General features: G+C 48.1%; 1 long non-coding RNA gene across 1 annotated transcript; it reads right to left on the bottom strand.

Moving 5' to 3' along the window:
* Positions 1–4076: 4076 nt before the first annotated feature.
* Positions 4077–5608, bottom strand: LOC140120748 (uncharacterized). The gene is made up of 2 exons (XR_011853972.1): positions 5419–5608; positions 4077–4292 (listed from the first exon to the last, which is right to left on the bottom strand). It is a non-coding gene; the product is annotated as an uncharacterized lncRNA (long non-coding RNA).
* Positions 5609–5833: the final 225 nt, after the last annotated feature.

The following is a 5833-nucleotide window of genomic DNA, read 5'->3' as shown; positions in this document are numbered from 1 at the left end:
GGCTCAGGCTGGTGCTGGTGGTGTCATGGATCCATCCTGCCTTGTATCAGCGGCTCAGGCTGGTGGTGGTGGTGTCATGGATCCATCCTGCCTTGTATCAGCGGCTCAGGCTGGTGGTGGTGTCATGGATCCATCCTGCCTTGTATCAGCGGCTCAGGCTGGTGGTGCTGGTGTCATGGATCCATCCTGCCTTGTATCAGCGGGTCAGGCTGGTGGTGGTGGTGTCATGGATCCATCCTGCCTTGTATCAGCGGGTCAGGCTGGTGGTGGTGGTGTCATGGTGTTGTTGCTGACCATGTCCATCCCTTTATGAGCACAATGTACCCTGTAACATCTGATGGTTACTTTCAGCAGGATAATGCGCCATGTCATAAAGCTGGAATCATCTCAGACTGGTTTCTTGAACATGACAATGAGGTCACTGGACACCAATGGCCTCCACAGTCACCAGATCTCAATCCAATAGAGCATCTTTGGGATGTGGTGGAACGGGAGATTCGCATCATGGATGTGCAGCCGACAAATCTGCGGCAACTGTGTGATGCCATCATGTCAATATGGAGCAAAATCTCTGAGGAGCTTCCAGCACCTTGTTGAATCTATGCCACGAAGAATTGAGGCAGTTCTGAAGGCAAAAGGGGGTCCAACCCGTTACTAGCATGGTGTACCGAATAAAGTGGCCGGTGAGTGTATATACCAGTTTAGGTTCGAGTGTGAACCATTTAGCCGTATTATATTGTCCACCTAGGAGCAAGCCTCGCCATGTTTGGTTAATGGAGAAACACATTGGGGCAGATTTACTTACCCGGTCCATTCGCGATCCAGCGGCGCATTCTCTGCGCTGGATTCGGGTCCGGCCGGGATTTATTAAGGTAGTTCCTCCGACGTCCACCAGGTGGCTGCGCTGAAGTTCCCTGGAACGCCCTGGAATACACCGAGCCGGGCTGAGTGAAGGTAAGTGCAAGCTCCGTGACACATTTTTTTAAAAAAATGCGGTGGTTTTTCCGAATCCGTCAGATTTTCGTTCGGCCACGCCCCCCGGTTTCCGTCGCGTGCATGCCGGTGCCGATGAGCCACAATCAGATCGCGTTCGCCAAAATCCCGGGGCAATTCAGGGGAAATCGTCGCAAATCGGAAATATTCGGGTAACATGTCGGGAAAACGTGGACCCTTAGTCAATGACCCCCATTATCACAGACAGACATAGAGTATACTTAGCAGGTAAAGTCCTAGTAAACTTTTGTAGCATCAGACAAGCTTGCGGCGAATAAGAGAAAATGGCGGTCTCAGGGTCTTGGGGGACGCCTCTGGGGTTCAGGCAGTCGTCTGCCTCTGTTGGTGAGTTGAAAAATATGACACGGTCTTCATCCACAACGTGTAGGCAAGCCGGAAAGGCCATAGAATAAGGGATTTGTAGGTCACAAAGTCTTTTCTTCACTCCTAGAAATGTGGCGCGTGATTTTTGAAGGGCTGCAGAAAAGTCCGGGTACATAGCCACATTGCAGCTCCGATATGAAATAATACCTGCACGTCTGGCAGCTCCCAAGATGGCGTCTCTGTCCTTGCTGCATAGTATGCGTACCAGCATAGGGCGTGGAGGAGCTCCAGGTGGGGGAGGTCTGGCAGGGACTCGGTGCGCCCTCTCCACAGCGTATAACAACGAAACAGACAGTTGTGGTAGCATCTCTTTAATCCACTTCTCCATGAATGTGATGGGGTCAGCTCCCTCCGATCTCTCTGGTAAGCCCAGTATTCTGATGTTATTTCGCTGTAGGCGATTTTCCAAGTCGTCCGACTTCTGGGCCCACATTTCAGCTGCTTCCTCTAGTGACACAAGTTGGGCTTGCACCGGGACATTGTCATCCTGAATTTGTGATATGTGCTCTTCCGTGTCTTTCACCCGGTCTCTTAGCTTTTGCATGTCTTGTCAAAGAAGACCGACATCCACTCGTATCTCTTCAATTTTGGTGGTCAACGATACCGTGGAGTGTTGTATAGCAGCTTCTTTAAGCGTAGGTTCTGACGCGTCTTCCGGAGCAGCTGCATCATCAGACTCCGAGGCTGTTTGTTCCAACTGCGCACATGATGGTGCCGCGGCGCCATTATGGGGCCCTGATCTTGCAAACCCCTTGAGCCTCTCAGCAGCGGCGGAACTTCGGGCTTTGTTAATGGTACTCGACCTGCGGCTGGAGGAACGTCTGACCCGAGACCAAGGTATGTTTGCGGTCTATTATTCGGCAGGATTATGCTGATAAAGCTCTCTCGGTAGCACAGCTCTCCTCTAATGCGTCCGGTCATTCCGGAAGTCAAGCCACGCCCCCGGGAGCACAGTGACTCTTATGGATGGGAGCATAGTGACTCTTATAGATGGGACACAGTGACTCTTATGGATGGGAGCACAGTGACTCTTATGGATGGGAGCACAATGACTCTTATAGATGATGCACAGTGACTCTTATGGATGGGAGCACAGTGACTCTTATAGATGATGCACAGTGACTCTTATGGATGGGAGCACAGTGACTCTTATTGATGGGAGCACAGTAACTCTTATGGATGGGAACATAGTGACTCTTATGGATGGGAGCACAGTGACTCTTATGGATGGGAGCACAATGACTCTTATAGATGATGCACAGTGACTCTTATGGATGGGAGCACAGTGACTCTTATAGATGATGCACAGTGACTCTTATAAATGTGAGCACAGTGACACTTGTGGATAGGTGCACAGCGGCTCTTATGGATGGGAGCACAGTGACTCTTATGGATAGGAGCACAGTGACTCTTATAGATGGGAGCACAGTCACTCTTATAGATGGGAGCACAGTGACTCTTATAGATGGGAGCAAAGTGACTCTTATGGATGGGAGCACAGTGACTCTTATTGATGGGAGCACAGTGACTCTTATGGAATGGAGCACAGTGACTCTTATGGATGGGAGCACAGTGACTCTTATAGATGGGAGCACAGTGACTCTTATGGATGGGAGCACAGTGACTCTTATGGATGGGAGCACAGTGACTCTTATAGATGGGAGCACAGTGACTCTTTTGGATGGGAGCACAGTGACTCTTATTGATGGGAGCACAGTGACTCTTATAGATGGAAGCACAGTGACTCTTATAGATGGGAGCACAGTGACTCTTATAGATGGGAACACAGTGACTCTTGTGGATGGGAGCACAGTGACTCTTATGGATGATGCACAGTGACTCTTGTGGATAGGTGCACAGTGACTCTTGTGGATGGGAGCACAGTGACTCTTATGGATGGGAGCACAGTGACTCTTGTGGAAAGGAGCACAGTGACTCTTATGGATGGGAGCACAGTGACTCTTATAGATGGGAGCACAGTGACTCTTATGGATGGGAGCACAGTGACTCTTATGGATGGGAGCACAGTGACTCTTATGGATGGAAGCACAGTGACTCTTGTGGATAGGAGCACAGTGACTCTTATAGATGGGAGCACAGTGACTCTTATAGATGGGAGCACAGTGACTCTTATGGATGGGAGCACAGTGACTCTTGAGGATAGGAGCACAGTGACTCTTATAGATGGGAGCACAGTGACTCTTATGGATGATGCACAGTGACTCTTGTGGATAGGAGCACAGTGACTCTTGAGGATAGGAGCACAGTGACTCTTATAGATGGGAGCACAGTGACTCTTGAGGATATCTTTCTGTGTTCTTGATCTCATGGTCCTTTTTGCAGTAGCTGCAGGTGACACATGAACCCAATACTCAGTGTCAGGTACTTATGGCCACACACTTTATACCCAGGTAAGTACACAGAGCATAGTGTATTACCCCCACCACAACCCACACCCTTTTTTTTACATATTTGAGTTATTATATTATATTATTGGGTTATTTGTTTTTAGTTATAAAAGATAAAAACACAATAAAGGGAGGAAGAAACACAATACAATACAAGTGATATCACCCTAATCATGAACCTACATAAACCTATTCCTGACAGGGACCCTACATCCAACATAAGCAACGGCTCACACATTGTTGTTTGGTCTTAATGAAACCCCTGAGACAAAAAAATAAAATACAATGAAATAAATGATTGATGTCTCTGTTTATTGACAAGTCACATGGCTCATGCCTGGGAGAGTGACATTAGAGGGTGAAGATGTCATCCTATTTGTTATGTCAACCATGGTAAGCAGCAGACGCCATTGCTGCAGGAGCCACTCTGCCACCGGTCAGCTTCATTACACGACTGCAGGCAAATCCCTCCTCTATTCCTACAACGTTTATCCAGATCTCTCGCACCTACAAGAGAAACAACAAGAAGTTAGTGAGGTTTGGTGATCTTCTCTTCTTAGGTCATCAGGGGTCATGGTGATGGTCAGGCGGGTGCTATCTACATGGTGATGGTCAGGCGGGTGCTATCTACATGGTGATGGTCAGGCAGGTGCTATCTACATGGTGTTGGGCTCTAGTTGCCTCTGGTACGGGGTCTTCTCCTGATACCAGTGTGTGGTCCCATCTACATGTCTTACACTCATTACTATCTCTATACAATGTGCTATCAGGAGACCTTATTACCTTCACTGATTGGACCCTAGAAGTGTCACCCAGAAGCCACCGGAAGAAACCAAACCCTCTAGATCTGAAGATATACAGATCTTTTACGGGTGGCCCTGCAACCTATGTTCAGGATCGCAGGCGCACCCGTGTGCCTCCCTGCTTTCTCCTCATGTCCCTGTTGGGACCTTGGGTCCGTTGCTGACTTTGCTTCTTTGCTGCCAGCCCTGACCTTCTGCTACGTCCTCAACTCTGATCCAGTGCTGCTTGTCCTGACCTTCTGCCTGACTACGACACCGTTCCTGCCTTCTGATTCTGTACCTCGTCTTGGCCACCACTGCGGGCAAAGTCGTGCCTGTGGAGCGGCCTGGTGTATATATATATATATATATATATATATATATATATATATTGTGTATTTGTTCCTCCTGAGAGCTTCAGCTTTTCCCTGTTCTCCATGCTGCCCTCTGCTTATATATATACAGCTGACACCTTTTTCACTGCTCCAGCCCTTCCTCATGGCGTCTCCCACTGTGTCTCTCTCTTTACTGTCCATCTTACTGACTGGAAGATAGAAGAGTTTGCATACAGTACAGAAGTAACTAGCAGGACTGCTGAATCACTTGATTAAAATTCAGTGATTATTCACAAGGAAGTAAAAGCACATGGAAATCTTATATTAAACAGCTGCTAACCCTAACCAGTCATGAATTCTTCCCTTTCCTGGTATTGAACACTATACTGTCTCTGATCTCTACCCTGATCCTGTACACTCATATTTATGGAACCTTAAGCCTGTCCTTAGTGAGGACACTGCACGACCAGTCCCCCAGGCTGCAATCATTTTAAGATGCGGGCTAAAGGGACTTACCTCGGTTATGTCCATGGACCACCACAGAAAACATGATAAGAACCAGGAGAAGAACTGGAGATCCGGAGAACATTCTGAGCTGAGTCTGAGCTGTGGAGAGGAGGTGAGAGAGGTCCTATCACTGTCCCGTCAGCTGTCACTGCAGATCTGGATCAGGTTTGGGTGTGCCAGGTGTATAAAGCCTGAGCCAGCGTCATGTCTCCTCCTCTGTGTGACTGGAGAATAGAGAATGATGTAACTGCAGACTGAAGTTTTGGGAGTAAATGTTTAGCCACATTGGTGAAGACTAGAGATGGGCGAATTTGTTAAAATTCGTTTCGTCCCAATTCGCCGAATCTTTCGAAATAATTTGTTTCGACCCAAATCGAGTCAAAACGAATCACATTAAAAAAACAGGCATTTCCTGGCTGCAGAG

This window comes from Engystomops pustulosus, chromosome 3 (genome assembly GCF_040894005.1).
Source record: "Engystomops pustulosus chromosome 3, aEngPut4.maternal, whole genome shotgun sequence".
NCBI lineage: Eukaryota > Metazoa > Chordata > Amphibia > Anura > Leptodactylidae > Engystomops > Engystomops pustulosus.
The sequence above is the reverse complement of the archived record's forward strand: the minus strand, read 5'-3'. Positions and strand labels throughout refer to the sequence as shown.